General features: G+C 37.0%; 1 long non-coding RNA gene across 1 annotated transcript in view; it reads right to left on the bottom strand.

Moving 5' to 3' along the window:
• Positions 1-21458, bottom strand: part of LOC309667006 — a 1642277-nt gene that overhangs the window by 1498276 nt on the left and 122543 nt on the right. The window lies entirely within an intron of this gene.

Genomic DNA, 21458 nt, shown 5'->3' with positions numbered 1-21458 from the left:
TTTTCTAAAGTCATTATTTTTAGTTATAAGGATATAAAGAGAGAGAGAGAAATTTGGCAGATTTACCTGAAATTATCTGGTCCATTTCATTCATTCCACTAATATTGGGAATCTTTTAACATAGGGGTCAGCAAACTATGGTCCATGGGCTGGCCATTTGTGTAAATAAAGTTTTATTGAAACCAAATAATATCGATTTATTTATGTTTCGTGTTTGGTTGCTTTCCACGATTGCAGAATTATATGGCCTGCACGTCTAAAATATGTACTACTTGGCCCTTTAAGGAAAAGTTTGCTGACCCCTGTTCTGACAGTCTGTTTGAAAGAAAATGAATCATCTCATAATCTCTTATGTCTTTCTATTTTTCTTTGCATAAGTGTAACGTTATTTATATAGAGTTCGATAGAATGAATATTGACAGAATAAACTGTTCTAAATTATTGCAAAAACAAGCCCCCAAAAACATGCCTCCTGAAAAACATTTTCATATCTTTCACAGCTGAATTCTTAAAACATTTGCAGGGTTCAACATTTGCATCTGGAATTCCAGGACTCTGATATAGTTCTATAGACGTTTATTGAAATCGAAAAATGACTAGGGTGATCTTTCATGTTATAAAAGGTAAATGTAAAATACAGTTCAGCAAATTTTAATTCAAATCCTAACATGTCTGGCCACTAGGAAGAAAACTGTCACCTCTCATTTCACACCCTACCTGTTGCTCCCAGTTGGGAGAGCACATGGAGGGGAGAAGATGCCGTGGAAACCATGGAGTCCACTGAGAAGTGAGCTGTGATGTAGCAGCCCTTACCTGTAAAGTGGAGGGGACACCACTAGCCACCTCAGAGTTTGTTATGAGCACTAAGTTAGGTACTACACATGAAGTGCTCAGCAAGTAGTAGCATTCCATAAATGTTTATTGTTATTAATGTTACAATAATAATGTAAATTGTTAATCATTTGTTTCCTGACTATCAGGAAATCCCAGTTGTTTCTGTGGCCCATTACTTTAAAATGCTTTCTTGCATGAAGGGATTGAACTATAAAGATTTTTTAGCTTTGTACTTCCGCATATAAAATCTGACAGGAGAAAGTTAGAAATTTTCTGATGTAACACTAGGGTAAATAGTTTTCAATTGGTCAGTCAACATGTATTTATTGAGCAGCTACTATGTGCCTGGTATCCTCATCCTTTGCATGAGGGAACAGCAGAAAACAAAAAAAATCCCTGCCTCATAGAGCTTTATTCTAATGGGGAGGAAACACAAACCTAATAAAAAGTATATCATATATTCTATTCAACCAGTGGTTTTGAACATGTAATTGTTAGAAATGTAAATCTCAGACCCTACCCCAGTCCTACCCAATCAGAAATTCTAAGGGTGGGGCCCAGCCTTCTGAGTTTTAAGAAACACTTTACAAAACACATCTTGTAATCTGGTGGTCCCCTGAGTCTGAGTGGTTTAGCCCTACTCCCATCGGAAAGATTGAGAGTCTGGGAGGAAGATTCGCCTGAAGTGTGCCTGGACACCCAGCATCAGCGTCACGTGGGATGGGAATCACACTTCAGGAACTTCTGTATTAGACAGTGATAAATGCTCTGGAGAAAACCGCAGTATGGGATAGGAAATGCTTGGGTGTGTGTGGGCCTGTGCACGTTTAAATAGGATGGGATAAGCCTCACTGAGGTGACAGTTGAGTGAAAAGGGAAAGGGAGGAAGAGTATTCATGGCAGAGGGAGGTCGACAGAGGAGGGAAGAGGGGATAAGTGAGGAAGGCTGGTGAACAGCGAGAAGCTCAGGATTACACGGGCTTTTTGTAAAACACTTAGCTTTTCCTCTGAGCAAGATAGGGAGCTACTCAAAGGTTTTGAACAAAAGAGTAGCCTGATACAACTTTTAAAAGGATCATGTTGGCTACTGTGTTGAGACAAGACCATAAGGTGGGCAAGGGTGGAAGCTAGGAGAGGAGTTAAAAAGAGTATTGCAGCAATTCAAGGTGCAATGTTATGATGGCTTAGATCAGGAGTAGAAGTGGAGGTTATACAGTGTAATGGGTTTCTGTAGAGCCACAGTATTTCTGATAAACCAGATCTGAGGTATGAGCATAGAAGGAGTGAAGGTTGACTCCCCAAATTTAACTTGAACACTTGGAAGGAGCAAGTAGTCATTAATTGCAGTGGGGAAAGTCGCTGAATTCTGCTGACATTTAGGCTGAAGTACAATGTTCCCAAGTTCTTGTGAGCATCCCAGTAAAACTATTTGATAACATTGTTTTGTCAATACAGACAGAGGAGGAAGAAGAAAAGATAAGTTCTGTCTACAGTGATTGTCACAGACATCTCACCAAATCACTGCTGAACTGGACCTAGAAGCCAAGAACAGTTCCCAAGGTTATGGTCAAGGAAGTTTGCAGGCTTCAAGATTACATCCATGAAAAAGACCCGAGTTACAGGTCTTGAAAATTAACATCCTAGTATTCATAGAATTTATTTATATATAACTTGTACTTCTAGAAATGTGACGTCACTGTGACTGTGTTAAGAAATGGTTATATACTGTCCTTTCTAAAGAAACTTAAATCCTAATAGCATTGTTACAACTATCTTCAACTTGAAAAGAACAATAACTGACTCAGGGTTGAGTGTTTTTGGTTATCTGCACAGCTTTCTCTACCCATCCCCATTTTTTTTAAACTTTACTCATTTTATGTTCCAAAGCAATTGGATCAGATCATCTAGTTTGGACAGTACATAAACCTCCACCAGTAGAAAAGTTCTATTTTCAAAAGAGATCACAACATTTTAAGGCATCCCTCATATGGAAGGATGCTCGCCTGGTTGGTTGTAATCTTTGATGTCCCTGTGGAATTCTGAGACTAAAAGCTCATTTAATGGAGTATACTTAAGTAGGACCAATTTCAACTAAGTGATACTTTAATAATAGTAAATATAATAACTAACATTTGAGTGTTTACTAAATGTCAGGCACTATTCTGAGTATTTTACATGTAGTCATTTAATCTTGCCAGTGATCCTGAGAGGTGGGTCCTACCATTGGTCCCTGTTTACAGATGAGGAAACAACCACAGGGTAGTAAATTTGCCTGAGGCTACACAGCTAATATTGAAATTTTCTAAGCTCAGGCTGCCTATTTCAGGCAATAATATTATCATCCATGTAGGTAAAGGATCAGTTAAATTATTATGAGAAAAGTGAGATGTTATCAAGGTCACTGGACAATTCCTTTTATTAGTGGGACGTGTAACAGCTAGATTTTTTTGTTATCTGGACAATATGTTCCAATTAACTGTGGGTGCTAGGCAGTGAATACAGGGCATGATCACACACGCTGGAGCCATGGCCTGATAGCAAATGGAGTTTGTGTGCAGAGAGAAAATAGGCACATTTGAATGACTGGTGCAATGGGGTTAATATGTCATCTGGAGAGAGTCCCACATCACTAGGGAGTCCTGGGTTTCCCAGACACACCTGTTTTTTTCTCTTTATTTTAAACAACATAACTATTTTTCCTAATTACATAACTGTCACAGGACTTCAAAATAACAATAATGTTTATAATTAGTTATTTCTTTAAATTTTTGCCTAAAAGTATGAGACAAGAACACCTATCCCTTACTTTAGATATCCCTTAAAATTTGGGGGAAAAGAAATGATTGCATAACAATAATCCATGAATATAACTTCCTGGAGAACTATCTTCATAGTGAGCAATATTGGGAGATTTTGTAAAAATGTTAGTATCATCCATTTGTTGAAAAATGTTAATATGTATTGAGCGTCTACCGTCAATTAAAGTTTAACGTGATAGTGCTGTACCGTATGAGAGGTTATGTATGAGACACAAGTCATTCTTCCTGCAGGAAGTCAGGAAAGGCCTGGGAAAAGAGATTGACCTGCAGGTTTGCCAGACAGAGAAGCAGGGAGAACTTAGCAAAAATAAAACATGATCAAAAACATGGAGAAAAAAATGTTAGAAATTCAGGGAATTTGAGAAATTTAGTGTTGCTATGGCAGATGGCTTATCAAGACCGAGAATTATAAATGTGAGATTGCATACATGGGAAGATGTTATGGACTAAATAGTCTGCCCCCGAAACTTCACAGGTTGAAGCCCTACCTCCCAATGTGACTATATTTGGATATAGGGCCTTTGGGGAGGTAATTAAGGTTAAATGAGGTCATAAGGGTGGGACCCTAAGCCCATAGGGCTGGTGTTATTGGAGATAAGAGACGCCAGTGTTCTCTCCATGGTCATGCGAGGGCACAATGAGAAGGCGGCCACCTACAAGCCAGAAAAAATGAACTCACCAGAACCCCACCCTGATGGCACCTTGATCTTGGACTTCCAACCTAAATTTCTCACAGTTTAAGGCTTTGATCGCCTCAGATATGCTCCTAACATATTGGTTGCTTGCTTTATATTGGTAAGCCATCAAGTTGGTTTTGTCTTTTTGACCCCTCAGCTGTGCTATTTGTGTTGTGATACAGGAGCCATTCAAAGTCCCTTGAGAAGGAAGAAGAATGTTTAGATTTGTCTATTGTGCTGTGCTTTTATACTTTTTTTTTTTTTTTTTTTTTTTTTTTTTGGCTGCGTTTGGTCTTCGTTGCTGCTCGCGGGCTTTCTCTAGTTGCAGCCAGCGGGGTCTACTCTTGGTTGTGGTGCGCAGCGCAGGCTTCTCATTGCAGTGGCTTCTCGTTGCGGAGCACGGGCTCTAGGATGCGTGGGCTTCAGTAGTTGCAGCATGCGGGCTCAGTAGTTGCAGCACACAGACCCTAGAGCACATGCTCAGTAGTTGTGGCACACGGGCTTAGTTGCTCCGTGGCATGTGGGATCTTCCCGGACCAGGGATCGAACCCATGTTCCGTAAATTGGCAGGTGGATTCTTAACCACTGCACCACCAAGGAAGTCCCTATACTTTTTTATATAAAACTAATAACACCCCTCTAACAACTGTAACTTGGCAAAATTACTATTTACATCTCCACCTTATATATCATGTAAGTTAAATATATATATAAAAAATATATATATATATATATTCCCTTCATTAGATCATTAGATGCTAAGTATGGTAAGAGCTATTTATACATCTGTGAATCCCTAGTATTTCACATGATGTCTGTTGCATATTAAGTATCCTAACTGGCAAAATTAATAGATGAATGGGTGGAAGAACAAAGACATTATACTGAACTCATAAAATAAATGTTAATTGTGTTCAGAAACCTCAGTTCTCAAATATTGAAGTGTAAGATAAATTTATAAGGATAATTACATCCAAAAGTTCTGAAATCATTTGTTAATCTTTGCTATCTAAGAAACCCTCATTCCACAATATCAGAATATTGGAATATTGGTAGAATCCATCCATACCAACCAGTAAGTCTTGATTCCTAATTCAAATACATGGTTCTTTATCTGTTGAAAACATGAAGGATAACAGTGACTTAGATATGCTCAGAACATTCTTATAATATATACTAATAACATCTTTGTAACAACATTCATGTTCCCTGCTGGCAGCTTATAGGTTCTCAGTCTATCTATACTCTAGCAGAAATTAACATGTTCAAGCCCATTGGAGTTATTTGACAAGAAAACCTCTGTCTTAAAAATAGGGGGAAAAAAGTACTCAGGCCACAGTGAAAATGGGAAATAATTGTGGTGTCTGAGGAAATTGTAACTGAAAGATTATTTTTACAGATGAATGGGCAAATAAAAGTTTAAAATTTTAGAAGCTGCCACTGAGACCTGAACATTTTGAGAAAAGTCAGAACTCATTTGAATTTTTTTTCTCAGTATATACTACTTTATTCTACCCACTGCTCCGAAGACAAGCAACTGAAGAAAAGGTGTGAAGATTATAAAACAACGGGCACAGGGTGATATAATGCAAGGAGTGTTCTATTCTGAGTCAGGAAACCGTGGTTCCGGTACCCTCGTTGCTGTAATCTTTTCTGCCCATTGACTAGAGAAAATTTACCCTCCCTGACCTTCCTCTGAGCATTAGTCATCCCACATATAACATAAGCAGCTTGGGTTAGATATCTAATGTCTTTTAAAGATCTAAGATTCCTTAAGTCTCTGACTACTCCATAGATTTCTGTAGGCAAATTTTGAGGTTAGGTCAGTGGTCCTTGAATCAGTCTTCATTTGAACTAGACACATTATACCATGTTTTCAAAACTTAAATCCTGACATCCATCCTATTTAATGAATAAATATCCCCTGAATATCTTATATTAATATGCCAAGAATTCAGTAAATAAATACTTTTGAACAAAGTTGAAACCAAGGACCAAGACGGCAAAATAATTGTTGTTCCTTTGGGCAGGGAATTTTCTGCTGCCAATGCAAAGATTGCCAGTTAGCAAAAATCTGACAAAGAATATTACCAGGGAAAAAGAGAGTCATTTCATAATGAAAAAGTGGTCAATTAATCAAGAGGACATAACAATCCTAAAGGTTTATGTACTTACCAACAGAGCTTCAAAGTACATGAAGCAAAAACTAGTATCATTTCAAGGAGAAATAGAAAAATTCAGAATTATAATTGGGGATTTTAATAGCCATCTTATTAAGATCTTATTAATAGCCATCTCAATTAATAACCATCTTATTAATTGATGGAACAATAAGAAAATGTGACCCTTAAAATTGGTCTATGACCCTGAATAAAACCAATGTATCTTTTTTTTCTTTTTGCAGTGGGTTTGTTTGCTCTTCTTTTGTTGTGACTCCTACATAGGATGATATGAGAATAATCTTCTGACCTTGTTTCTCAAAATTGGAGATTTTATTTCTACATGTGTGAAGACTACAAGCAATATGTCTACTTTTTTTGATGCTGAATTTAAAGGGAAACGCATGGGTGTGCTAAGTTATTTACAAATGAGTATATATACTTACTGAGAGTGTGTGTATATATATATATATATATATATATATACTTATTCTTTTTTTTAATATTGTCTTGAGATACTGTCTATAAACATCCCCTGATTTTCTATGTATTTCCAAATGTCTGCCAACCAAGCAGCATAGAAAATATTTCTTCCAAGTCACTATTACAAAAGCTCTCTAATTCTTTATTTATTGGTACCATTTATGAGAAAACTCTCAGTGTCACAGGTAGAATAACATAGAAGATCCTGTTAAATGTGTGTTGTGTTTGTGTATATGTAATATGTAATTATATTTATATTATATAAATTACATATATAATTACATATATTACATATGTATATATAATTAATCTGAGAGCTTCTACTATAGTGACTTGGAATAAATTTTTTCCAAGCTGCTTGTTTGGCAGACTTTTGAAAACAGAAAGTCAGGAGATGTTTGTAAACAGTGTCTTAAGACAATATTGGAAAAAGAATGAAATTGCTTCATGAATGACAGTAATCCTTTTGAAAATTATTTTTAGAATTATGTGGAACAAAAAGCAAAGAAAATCATACATAATTTATTTTCTATTATAATTTCCTCATCTGCTAAGACTGGAGGTGCATTTTTGTTCCTACCCTACTGGGTAGTTATTTCTCCTCAAAATATAGTGCAAGAGATGATCCAAACATTTCTAATGAATGATCTTTGCGCTGATGAACAGATACAGTAGGTTTTCAATCTACTTCAGTTCAACAAGCTTTGCTTAAGAAGTTGCAAAGTACAAAGTCCTGAGCTGTGTAACCTGAGGCACAAAATTTCCTTAGAAGTCTCTGCTATCCAGAAGCTCAGAATCTACTTAGAGATGCAGATGTACACAAATAAACATAATTGGAAGCATAGTTTAAAGTGCCAGAAAGAAAACATTCATGAATTGCTATTGAACTTAATTTTTTTTTCCAAACTGGAGGAGCTGGAGCAGACATTTCATTGAGCTGGTGACATTGAGTTGTACCTTATTCCAACAGAGAAGATATGGTGGGTAATTAAGATAACAGGGAAGCATCTGAGGAAAAAAAATTATAGGAAAGCACATGATAACTTTTTTCAGTTACCGCAAAATAGCCATATTCGTCCTAAGGAGAAACTGCGTAGCAGTGTGAGTATAGTCACATGGTCCCAGTGAGATAGACAGCAATCTCTTAAAGATGGAATAGGTAATTCGAACTGAAATATTTGTATTTTTATCCTTTCTGAAGCTGAATGTGTACCTACTTGTAGATCCCAACATTGTGTAAGCTCTAGCTCTCTTCATGCTCTTCAAACACCCTGCCCTAACCCAGACACTATCTATGCCTTACATCCCTCAGACACCTAAAGATCAAAGTGAGAGAAGGGTTCACCACGTAAAGCAGAAAGGGCTAGGCAGGGCTAGGAGGAGAATAAAGTGGAGGAAAGAAATGGGAAAGGGATGGAATATTCTATGCAGAGCTTTTTTTTTTTTTAATAGACATCTTGTTTATTTATTTATTTATTTACTTCTTTATTTGTGTATTTTGGCGGCATGGGGTCTTAGTTGCAGCACGCGGGAATCTTTGTTGCAGCATGTGGAATCTTTAGTTGTGACGTGGACTTCTTCGTTGCGGCATGCAGACTCTTAGTTGAATCAAACCCGAGTCCCCTGCATTGGGAGTGCGGAGTCCTACCCAGTGGACCACCAGCGAAGTCCCCTACTCAGAGCTTTAAAAGGCAAAAGTAAGGGTGTAACTCTTGTAAGTCCCAACAATTGACATGAAATGTCACTAAAATTCTGCTCAGAGAATCACTGATCAACAAATGCTTAGGTGAGTCATTGGGATGCTACAGTTTTTATAAGAAAATTTTTGAAAAGGTCACAAAAATGCTTTCATAAAAAAGTTTCCAAGGAACTCACCAATGAATCCCTCTTTCATCTAGGTATGAAAGAATTTGACTAGAATTGGAACTAGCATATCACTCCAAAGGAGTCTCTTGACAAGAAGGAATGAATCTTATTAGTCATGTGTTCAATAAAATTCACCTTCTCAGGAAAGTCTCAGGCATTAGGCATTTCAATTCTTAAACTACTTGAGGAAGCTGAATAATACTAGAAACTTGAATTCAGTCCTAATGAAGTGTTAAAAGCTTTAATAATGTTGATGAAGGTGATATAAACTCTTTGATTCACAAACTCTTAAAGACGGTAGAGGTCCCCTAGAGGTGATCTAATCCAATCCTTCCATTTTTACTAAGGATGGAATTGAGACCCAGGAGAGATGCATTTACTTGCTCAGGATCACAAAACTGATTAGTGAAAGAGGAAAAAAGAAGAAACTCCAACTTTCAGAGCAAGAATCTTTTCATATAATAGATCTTGTTTTGAGGACTAGCTCGAAAAGATGGTCTTTCCATCAAAAAGACCAAGCACATTCTTGAACTTTGTCATTTTCACCTAAATATGTATGTAAATACAGTGTGGATCATTAATTGATTAACTGGTCAATCACTTCATACATATTCACCCATTACTACTCTTAAAAGCTCTCAAAGCTCCACTGAGGAACAGAGATGTGTATTACTTTATTTATAGAGATCCAAGCTCATCAGGGTGGTAAGAAACATACACATGAAAGATATATAACATCTCAAGGCAATGTATGATAAAATGCCAAATCAGTGGGAGAGAAGAAGGTCGCTTGATTGAGGAAAAAAACGTATTTACTGTTTTAACCTTTAGCTGAAATTTACCATTCTTTGTAATTATAAATATAAACAACAAACCACAGTGGTATGAGCAATTCCAGTGACTCTGTTACCAGTAAAAATTACAGATATTTTCATACCTCATCACAGTCATTGCAGTTGTTACTGATACATTGAAAAATCATTTACACTCACCACTATTTTGAATTTATGGGTATTAGTAGACCTGTTCTAGATCTTGTTATTAAATACACATTATTATAGGACAAGTTTGGCTTTTTAATATATTTTTATTACTGATTTCCACATAATTATTTTATCCATAATCCTAATTATGTAGAATAATGGTCCCCAGAGATCCCCAAGCCCTAATCCCCAGAACCTGTGAATATGTTACCCTACAGGGCAAAAAGGACTTTGCAGATGTGGTTAAACTTAAGGACCTTGAGGTGGGGAGGGGATCCTGGGTTATCTAGGTGGTCTCCATCTACTCACATGTATTCTTTAAAAAAAGAGAACCTTTCCCAGTGGTAGTGAGAAAGGGGGACATGAAAAGAACTTGATTTGCCTTTGCAGGCAAATGCAAAGACGAGGAAAGGGAAGGTGAGGAAAGGGAGCCGTGAGCCAAGGAATGTGGATGGCCTCTAGGAACTGGAAGAGGCAACGAAACAGATTCTCCCCTAGATACTCCAAAAAGGAACACAACCCTGTCAGCACCTTAATTTTAGCCCAGTGAGACTTCTATCAGACTTCTGATCTTCAGAGCTGTTGGACAATAAATTTGTGCTGTTTAAGCCACTAAGTTTGTGGTAAGTAGTTATGGCAGCAATAGAAATCTAGTATATTATTTATATTATTCATTTAAAATATTATTCTGAGAACTTCACCAAAGATGTCCATGCACAAGTACAGGTTAAAATCCTTGCCTAGTAGTAGTGTCTATTGCTACAGTTAAAAGGAAAACCTTAGGTAATCTGACATTGACATCAGTCAATGTCTACTGGGACCCCAAAGGTAAATATATATATATATATATATATATATATATATATATATATATATATGTATATATATATATATATATATATATATATATACTTGACAATTATCCAAATGTTCCAGTAAATATTTTTGTAGCAAAATCACAAGTACAGTTCTCCTTCAGACTTGGCTTTTTCTCAGTACTTTTCTTTCTCAGTGGTTCTTATTTTTTCTGGCTTCCACCATTTCCGTGTCTGGATTACATTCACATATGAAACTCATTCATGCAGGAATGAGAGCCAAGGGAAGAGTGATTTTAATCCTTTTAATCGACATTGTTACTTTACTAGCTTCCAAATGAACCCAGCAGCTACTAAAATATCATGCTAGGGAATTGTTGTAAAAAAATGAAAATCCAATAAAGAGGATGTGTGCCAAAGGAGATGTGTTTCCCATTCCCAGTAGTGATAGGGTCTCTGATGATTCCTTTGTTGGAATTCTGGGGGTCCGTTTCTAATCCTGGTATAAAATGTTGATGCCAAAATGACTTTAAAAAGTGTTTCCGTTTTCCTACTTGTTAAGTGTAAATAAGCACCTTTTGAATTATCTTGTTAATTAAAATTGATAATGATATTTGTGTTCTGTAAAATTCTAGGGAAATGCCTGATACAATTTTACTGGTGCATTCTTATCTGTTGCTTTGGAGTCTATCAGAAAAAAAAGAAATTCTTATTCCGAAAGACCTGTTTCTTCCCTTACGTAAAACCACACCATGAAAAAAGCAACAAGTATACCTATATGTCAACAGCAGCATGATTTGTCTGCTGCTGGTTAAAACTTACAAAACACTTATCAGCACAACCTCCACATGCTCTTGTAACAAGCAGTCTTGTTAAATGTGTACGTGTGGGTATTTAAAAATTTTTTTTAATTAAAACCATCAATGCAAACATTATAAAATTGTAAAACACTGATCAATTTGCTTTTGAAAATATACATATAGTAATCTAATCATAACTTCCCAGGAGTCACTTCTTTGGGTAATGAAAGACAGACATGCTAGTTTTGTTGAAGTCAAGAACATACAGTGTATAATAAAGTATAATATCTGGACCTTAGACAAAATGGAATGCCAAAACTATAATGTTGCCAGCTTTCCACTGTGCAAGGTCTAAGTTAAGTGATACATCTGCTTTCCATACTTTATGAACCTTGATGCATTTTCAGGAATTCAAAACTAATATTTCTCATTAATAGAGATGCACATTCTGCCTCAGGTACAGAAAGTTGTGTAAAATGACAGCTATTATCACATGGGAGATTTTCAGAATGTCTTGCAGGGAGTTTTCTAAAATGTAGAAAAAGTAAAATGATGCTAAAATGCAGCTGAAAAATCAATAAACATTTAAGTTGTGCTTCCTAAAGTTTGGACTTACTTTTTCACTAAAGCAATTATATACTCTCACACCTGAAAAATATCTCACATATTTAATAGCAACCCTCAACTGAGACCAGCATTTTATTAGTATTGTCATATAACTAAAAACTTCCTAAATGCTGGGCATTGTATGGTAAGTGGTAACAAAAGAGAGGAAATACCTATTGGAGATGCAAACAGCGCTTGACCGTTCTGATTTTTTTAATTAATTTTAATATAATAGAAAATAGCGTACTACAAAAAGCAGACAAGGAGCCTCAAGAAAAAAAAAAATACAGGCCAATATCACTGATAAACATGGATGCAAAAATTCTCAACAAAATATCAACAAACTGAATTCAATTATAAATATCATACACCTTGATCAAGTGGGATTTATTCCAGGGATGCAAGAATGGTTCAATATTCACAAATCAGTCAATGTGATACACAATGTTAACAAAATGAAGGACAAAAATCATATGATCATCTCCATAGTTGCAGAAAAAGCATTTGACAAAATTCAATATCCATTTATGAAAAACCTCTCAACAAAGAAGTTATAGAGACAATGTACCTCCACATAATAAAGGCCATATATAACAAGCCCAGAGCCAACATCACAATCAACGGTAAAAAAGTTGAAATCTGTTCTTCTAAGATCAGGAACAAGACAAGGATGCCCACTCTAGCCACTTTTTTTCAACATAGTATTGCAAGTGGTGAGTGATGGGCCCAGGCTGCTTCTGTCTTGTGGCGCTCTCATCCCCCAGAGGCTTTTTATCATCAATATCCAGCTGGAGGAATGGGAAAAAGAACTTGGAGGTGATACACCCTCTTCTTAAAAATTCTTCCCCAGAAGTTGTACACATCATTTCCACTCAAATTCTATTGAAAGAATTTGTCACATGACCACACCTAACTGCAAAGGAGGATGAGAAATGCAGTATAGCTGTGTGCTCAGGAGGAAGAGGAATCAGACTTTGTGAACAAGCTCTAGTATTCAAATCATCGTAGGTTGATTTTCACGGATATGAGATGTATAGCTTCTTATTTTGGAAAAATAACTCATTCTCAGTGGGAAAAAAAATCCAACATTGTAGGAAAGAACAAAGTAGTAAGTGAAAAACCACCTCAAGCCCCAGAGATAATCACTGTAGACATTTTGATAAATATGTTCCCTTTCTACACGATTATATATTTGTAAGATCTTTATATCATGTAATACCACTCACGTAATTCTATATCCTGATTCTTTTTATTTAGCAATATCTATTATATTTTTTCAAATCACCACAATAAAAGTATATGTCATCAATTGTAGTGCAACTTAGTACTCAATTTTATGTGTTTGTCATAATTTAATTAATATCTTCCCTTTCTGCTGTTATAATTGACAATTATTCAACAAACATAAATGTGGATATATCTTTTGGCATTTAGGTGTTTATTTTGGGGGTAGATATTTATGTGAGTGGGATTGCTGGATCAAAGAATTTGCATATTTTACATTCTTAAATATATTTTCTATCTGCTCCCAGAAAGGTTATGTCAAGTCACAGCCCCATCAAAGATATGTAATAGAGCCCTTTTCCCAATGTCCTCTACATTGCAGCATTTGGTATTATACATACTTTTACCTTTGCAATATGAGAAGCAAAGTATACTTCTTTTCTTTTCCTTTTTATTTTTGGCTGCACCCCACATCTTGTGAGATGTTAGCTCCCTGACCAGGGATCAATCTCGGGCCCCCGGCAGTGGAAGCCTGGAGTCCCAACCACTGGACAGCCAGGGAATTCCCCATTTCATTTTTAACTGGCACTTCTTTTATTATTAGTGAAGCTGACTATTTTCAGTTCTTTGGGAACCCGTTGTCTTTCATGTTCATTGCCAATCTTTCTATGGAGGTTTAGTTTTATTACATTAATTTGCACATGTTCTTTGCAAAGGGATATCAATTCTTCATTTTTCATGTATATTGCAAGTATATTTCCAGTTTGTATTTCATCCTTATCTGTGCTTTCATATGTATATAGTAAGAAAAAATTTAAATTTTAGATGAGTCAAATTTGATTTCTCTTTTTCTTTCGTTGCTTTTAGGTTTTGTGAAATGCTTAGAAAGCCTTCTATAATTGAGGCTTATAAAAATATTCACTACAATAGATTTTTTATTTCGGATATTTAAACTTAGTTGAATCCCAACAACAGAACAAAGTAAAAAACCCCAGTGCTCACTCTTCACGCTCCTTTAGCAACAAACATCTGTGAAAAGAGAGAGTTAGGCTAATAAACTGGTTTATTAAATTAGTCCCAGGGAAACATTGTCAAGGCTGGGAAATGTTCACTCAATTTGCTATTTGTTAACATAAAGTCAAACATCCAGTTTAACTGATTATTTTCTTTGAATTGATCAAGAATTTAGTCATGAAATAGAATAGAGCTTTTGTATTACTGTAATGCCACATTTATTTAATAAAGATGATGGTAAAAAAGAACCTAGAAGGACCTTCAAGATGGCAGAGGAGTAATACATGGAGATAGCTTCCTCCCCACAAATACATCAAAAAGACATCTACATGTGTAACAACTCCTACAGAACACCTACTGAATGCTGGCCGAAGACCTCAGACTTCCCAAAAGGCAAGAACCTCCCACGTACCTGGGTAGAGCAAAAGAAAAAAGGAAAAACAGAGACAAAAGAACAGGGACGGGACCTGCACCTCTGAGAGGGAGCTGTGAAGGAGGAAAAGTTTCTACACACTAGGAAGCCCCTTCACTGGTGGAGACGGGGGTTGGGCAGGGGGAGCTGAAGGAGAGCGCAGCAACAGGGGTGCAGAGGGCAAAGTGGAGAGATTCCCGCACAGAGGATCAGTGCCAACCAGCACTCACCAGCCCGAGAGGCTTGTCTGCTCACCCGCCAGGGTGGGCAGGGGCTGGGAGCTGAGGCTCGGGCTTTGGAGGTCAGATCCCAGGGAGAGGACTGGGGTTGGCTGCGTGAACACAGCCTGAAGGGGGCTAGTGCGTCACAGCTAACTGGGAGGGAGCCCAGGAAAAAGTCTGGACCTGCCTAAGAGGTAAGAGACCATTGTTTCGGGATGTGCGAGGAGAGGGGATTCAGAGCACCACCTAAACAAGCTCCAGAGATGGACGTGAGCTGAGGCTATCAGTGCGGACACCAGAGACAGGCATGAAACACTAAGGCTGCTGCTACAGCCACCAAGAAGCCTGTGTGCAAGCACAGGTCACTATCCACACCTCCCCTCCCAGTAGTCCGTGCAGCTTGCCACTGTCAGGGTCACGTGATCCAGGGACAAATTCCCCAGGAGAACACACAGCACGCCTCAAGCTGGTGCAACATCACGCTGGCCTCTGTCACTGTTGGCTGGCCCCATAACCTGTACCCCTCCCACCCCCCGGCCTGAGTGAGCCAGAGCCCATGAATCAGCTGCTCCTTTAACACCCTCCTGTCTGGGCGAAGAACAGACACCAGAGGGCAACCTACATGCAGAGCAAGGGCCAAACCCAAAGCTGAACCCCAGGAGCTGTGTGAACAAAGAAGAGAAAGGGAAATTTCTCCCAGCAGCCTTAGGAACAGCAGATTATATCTCCACAATCAACTTGGTGTACCCTACATCTGTAGAATACCTGGATAGACAACAAATCATACCAAAACTGAGGCGGTGGACTTTGGGAGCAACTGTAGACTTGGGGTTTGCTTTCTGCATCTAATTTGTTTCTAGTTTTATGTTTATCTTAGTTTAGTATTTAGAGCTTATTATCACTGGTAGATTTGTTTATTGATTTGGTTTCTCTCTTCCTTTTATATATATATATATTTTTTTTCTTTTTCTCTTTTTGTGAGTGTGTATGTGTATGCTTCTTTCGGTGATTTTGTCTGTATAGGTTTGCTTTTACCACTTGTCCTGGGTTCTGTCTGTCCGTTTTTTTTAGTATAGATTTTATCACTTATTATTATTGGTGGATTTGTTTATTGGTTTGCTTGCTCTCTTGTTTCTTTTATTTTTTAATTGCATTTTAATTTTTTATGTTAACAATATTTTTTAATAACTTTATTTTATTTCTTTTTTCTTTCTTTCTTTCCTTTTTTCTTTTCTCCCTTTTCTTCTGAGCTGTGTGGCTGAGAGGGTCTTGGTGATCCAGCTGGATGTCAGGCCTGAGCATCTAGGTGGGAGAGCCGAGTTCAGGACATTGGTCCACCAGAGACCTCACAGCCTCATGTAATATCAATCAGTGAAAGCTCTTCCAGAGATCTCAGTCTCAATGCTAAGACTGAACTCCACTCAACGACCAGCAAGCTCCACTGCTGGAAACCCCATGCCAAACAACTAGCAAGACAGGAAAACAACCCCACCCATTAACAAAGAGGCTGCCTAAAATCATAATAAGTTCACAGACACCCCAAAACACACCACCAGATGTGGTCCTTCCCACCAGAAAGACAAGATCCAGACTCATCCACCAGAACACAGGCACCAGTTCCCTCCACCAGGAAGCCTACACAACCCACTGAACCAACCTTAACCACTAGGGGCAGACACCAAAAACAACGGGAACTATAAACCTGCAGCCTGCAGAAAGGAGACCCCAAACACAGTAAGTTAAGCAAAATGAGAAGACAGAGAAATACACAGCAGATGAAGGAGCAAGGTAAAAACTCACCAGACCAAACAAATGAAGAGGAAATATGCAGTCTATCTGAAAAAGAATTCAGAGTAATAATAGTAAAGATGATCCAAAATCATGGAAATAGAATGGAGAAAATACAAGAAACATTTAACAAGGACCTAGAAGAAATAAGGAGCAAAAAAACAATGATGAGAACACAATAAATGAAATTAAAAATTCTCTAGAAGGATTCAATAGCAAAATAACTGAAGCAGAATAACAGATAACTGAATCGGAAGATAAAATAGTGGAAATAACTACTGTAGAGCAGAATAAAGAAAAAAGAATGAAAAGAATTGAGGACAGTTTCTGAGACCTCTGGGACAACATTAAACACACCAACATTTGAATTATAGGGGTCCCAGAAGAAGAAGAGAAAAAGAAAGGGACTGAGAACATATTTGAAGGCATTATAGTTGAAAACATCCCTAATATGGGAAAAGAAATAGTCAATCAAGTCCATGAAGTGCAGAGAGTCCCCTGTGGGTTAACTCCGAAGGGAAACATGCCAAGACACATATTAATCAAACTATCAACAATTAAATACAAATAAAAAATATTAAAAGCAGCAAGGGAAAAGCAACAAATGACATACAAGGGATACCCCATAAGGTTAACATCCTATTTTTCAGCAGAAACTGCAAGCCAGAAGGGAGTGGCAGGACATATTTAAAGTGATGAAAGGGAAAAACCTACAACCAAGATCACTCTACCTAGCAACGATCTCACTGAGATTCTAAGGAGAAATTAAAACCTTTACAGACAAGCAAAAGCTAAGAGAATTCAGCAGCACCAAACCAGCTTTACAACAAAAGCTAAAGGAACTTCTCTAGGTGGGAAACACAAGAGAAGGAAAAGACTTACAATAACAAACCCAAAACAATTAAGAAAATGGTAATAGGAACATACATATTGATAATTACCTTAAATTTAAATGGATTAAATGCTCCAAGCAAAAGACATAGACTGGCTCAGTGGATACAAAACCAAGACCCATATATATGCTGTCTACAAGAGACCCACTTCAGACCTAGGGACACATACAGACTGAAAGTGAGGGGATGGAAAAACATATTCCATGCAAATAGAAATCAAAAGAAAGCTGGAGTAGCAATTCTCATATCACACAAAATAGACTATAAAATAAAGACTATTACAAGAGACAAAACAGAACATGACATAATGATCCAGGGATAAATCCAAGAAGAAGATATAACAATTGTAAATATTTATGCACCCAACATAGGAGCACATCAGTACATAAGGCAAATGCTAACAGCCATAAAAGGGGAAATCAAAAGGAACACAATAACAGTAGGGGACTTTAACACCCCACTTTCACCAATGGACAGATCATCCAAAATGAAAATAAATAAGAAAACAAAGGCTTTAAATGACACATTACACAAGATGGACTTAATTGATATTTATAGGACATTCCATCCAAAAAAAACAGATTACACTTTCTTCTCAAGTGCTCATGGAACCTTCTCCAGGATAGATCATATCTTGGGTCACAAATCAAGCCCTGGTAAATTTAAGAATATTGAAATTCTTTCAACTATCTTTTCTGACCACAATGCTATGAGACTAGATATCAATTAGAGGAAAAAATCTGTAAAAAATACAAACACATGCAGGCTAAACAATACACTACTCAACAACCAAGAGATCACTGAAGAAATCCAAGAGGAAACAAAAAATACCTAGAAACAAATCACAGAGAAAACACGACCACCCAAAACCTATGGGATGCAGCAAAAGCAGTTCTCAGAGGGAAGTTTATAGCAATACAATCCTACCTCAATAAACAAGAAACATCTGAAGTAAACCATCTAACCTTACACCTAAAGCAGTTAGAGAAGGAAGAACAAAAAAAAACCCCAAAGTTATCAGAAGGAAAGAAATCATAAAGATCAGATCAGAAATAAATGAAAAAGAAATGAAGGAAGCAATAGCAAGGATCAATAAGATAAAATCTGGTTCTTTGAGAGGATAAACAAAATTGATAAACCATTAGCCAGACTCATCAAGAAAAAAAGGGAGAAGACTCAAATCAATAAAATTAGAAATGAAAAAGGAGAAGTAACAACTGACACTGCAGAAATACAAAGGATCATGAGAGATTACTACAAGCAACTCCATGCCAATAAAATGAACAACCTGGAAGAAACAGACAAATTCTTAGAAATGCACAACCTTCCGAGACTGAACCAGGAAGAGATAGAAAATATAAACAGACCAATCACAAGCACTGAAATTGAAACTGTGATTAAAAATCTTCCAACAAACAAAAGCTCAGGACCAGATGGATTCACAGACGAATTCTATCAAACATTTAGAGAAGAGCTAACACGTATCCTTCCCAAACTCTTCCAAAATATAGCAGAGGGAGGAACACTCCCAAACTCATTCTAAGAGGTGAGGCCACCATCACCCTGATACCAAAACCAGACAAAGATGTCAAAAAGGAAGAAAACTACAGGCCAATATCACTGATGAATATAGATGCAAAAATCCTCAACAAAATACTAGCAAACAGAATCCAACAGCACATTAAAAGGATCATACACCATGATCAAGTGAGATTTATCCCAGGAATGCAAGGATTCCTCAATATACTCAAATCAATCAATGTGATACACCATATTAACAAACTGAAAGATAAAAACCATATGATCTCAATACATGCAGAAAAAACTTTTGACAAAATTCAACACCCATTTATGATAAAAACCTTCCAGAAAGTAGGCATAGAGGGAACTTACCTCAACATAATAAAGACCATATATGACAAACCCACAGCCAACATCGTTCTCAATGGTGAAAAACTGAAACCATTTCCTCTAAGATCAGGAACAAGACAAGGTTGTCCACTCTCACCACTTTTATTCAACATAGTTATGGAAGTTTTAGCCACAGCAATCAGAGGAGAAAAAGAAATAAAAGGAATCCAAATCAGAAAAGAAGAAGTAAAATTGTCACTGTTTGCAGATGACTTGATACTATATGTAGAGAATGCTAAAGATGCTACCAGAAAACTACTAGAGCTAATCAATGAATTTGGTAAGATAGCAGGATACAAAATTAACACACAGAAATCTCTTGCATTCCTATACACTAATGTTGAAAAATCTGAAAGAGAAATGAATGAAACACTCCCATTTATGATTGCAACAAAAAAATTAAAATATCTAGGAATAAACGTACCTAAGGAGACAAAAGACCTGTATGCAGAAAACTATAAGACACTGATGAAAGAAATTAAAGATGATACAAACAGATCGAGAGATATACCATGTTCTTGGATTGGAAGAATCAACATTGTGAAAATGAATACTACCCAATGCAATCTACAGAGTCAATGAAATCCCTATCTAACTACTACTGGCATTTGTCACAGAATTAGAACAAAAAATTTCACAATTTGTATGGAAACACAAAAGACCCTGAATAGCTAAAGCAATCTTGAGAAAGAAAGACGGAGTTGGAGGAATCAGGCTCCTTGACTTCAGACTATACTACAAAGCTACAGTAATCAAGACAATATGGTACTAGCACAAAAACAAAAATATAGGTCAATGGAACAGGATAGAAAGCCCTGAGATAAACCCATGCACATCTGGTCACCTTATCTTTGATAAAGGAGGCAAGCATATACAATGGAGAAAACACAGCTTCTTCAATAAGTGGTGCTGGGAAAACTGGACAGCTACATGAAAAAGAATGAAATTAGATCACTTCCTAACATCACACACAAAAATAAACTCAAAATGGATTAAAGACCTAAATTTAAGGCCAGACACTATAAAACCCTTAGAGGAGAACATAGAACACTCTATGACATACATCACAGCAATATCCTTTTTGACCCACCTCTCAGAGAAATGGAAATAAAAACAAAAATAAACAAATAGGACCTAATGAAACTTAAAAGCTTTTGCATAGCAAAGGAAACCATAAACAAGATGAAAAGACAACCCTCAGAATGGGAGAAAAATTGCAAACGAAGCAAATGACAAAGGATTAATCTCCAAAATATACAAGCAGCTCATGCAGCTCAATATCAAAAAAACAAACAACCCAATCTAAAAATGGGCAGAAGACCTAAGTTGACATTTCTCCAAAGACGATATACAGATTTCCAACAAACACATGAAAGGATGCTCAACATCACTAATCATGAGAGAAATGCAAATCAAAACTACAATGAGGTATCACCTCGCACTGGTCAGAGTGGCCATCACCAAAAAGTCTACAAACAATAAATGCTGGAGAGGTGTGGAGAAAAGGGAACCCTCTTGCACCATTGGTGGGAATGTAAACTGATACAGCACTATGGAGGAGAGTATGGAGGTTCCTTAAAAAACTAAAAATAGAACTACCATACTACCCAGGAATCCCACTACTGGGCATATACCCTGAGAAAACCATAATTCAAGAGTCATGTACCACAATGTTCATTGCAGCTCTATTTACAATAGCCAGGACATGGAAGCAACCTAAGTGTCCATCGACAGATGAATGGATAATGAAGATGTGTCACATATATACAATGGAATATTACTCAGCCATAAAAATAAACAAAATTGAGTTATTTGTAGTGAGGTGGATAGACCTAGAGTCTGTCATACAGAGTGAATTAGGTCAGAAAGAGAAAAAGAAATACTATATGCTAACACATATATATGGAATCTAAAAAAAAAAAAGTTCTGAAGAACCTAGGGGCAGGACAGGTA

Source organism: Balaenoptera physalus (assembly GCF_965194825.1).
Source record: "Balaenoptera physalus genome assembly, chromosome: 9".
In the NCBI taxonomy this organism is placed as follows: domain Eukaryota; kingdom Metazoa; phylum Chordata; class Mammalia; order Artiodactyla; family Balaenopteridae; genus Balaenoptera; species Balaenoptera physalus.
The sequence above is the reverse complement of the archived record's forward strand: the minus strand, read 5'-3'. Positions and strand labels throughout refer to the sequence as shown.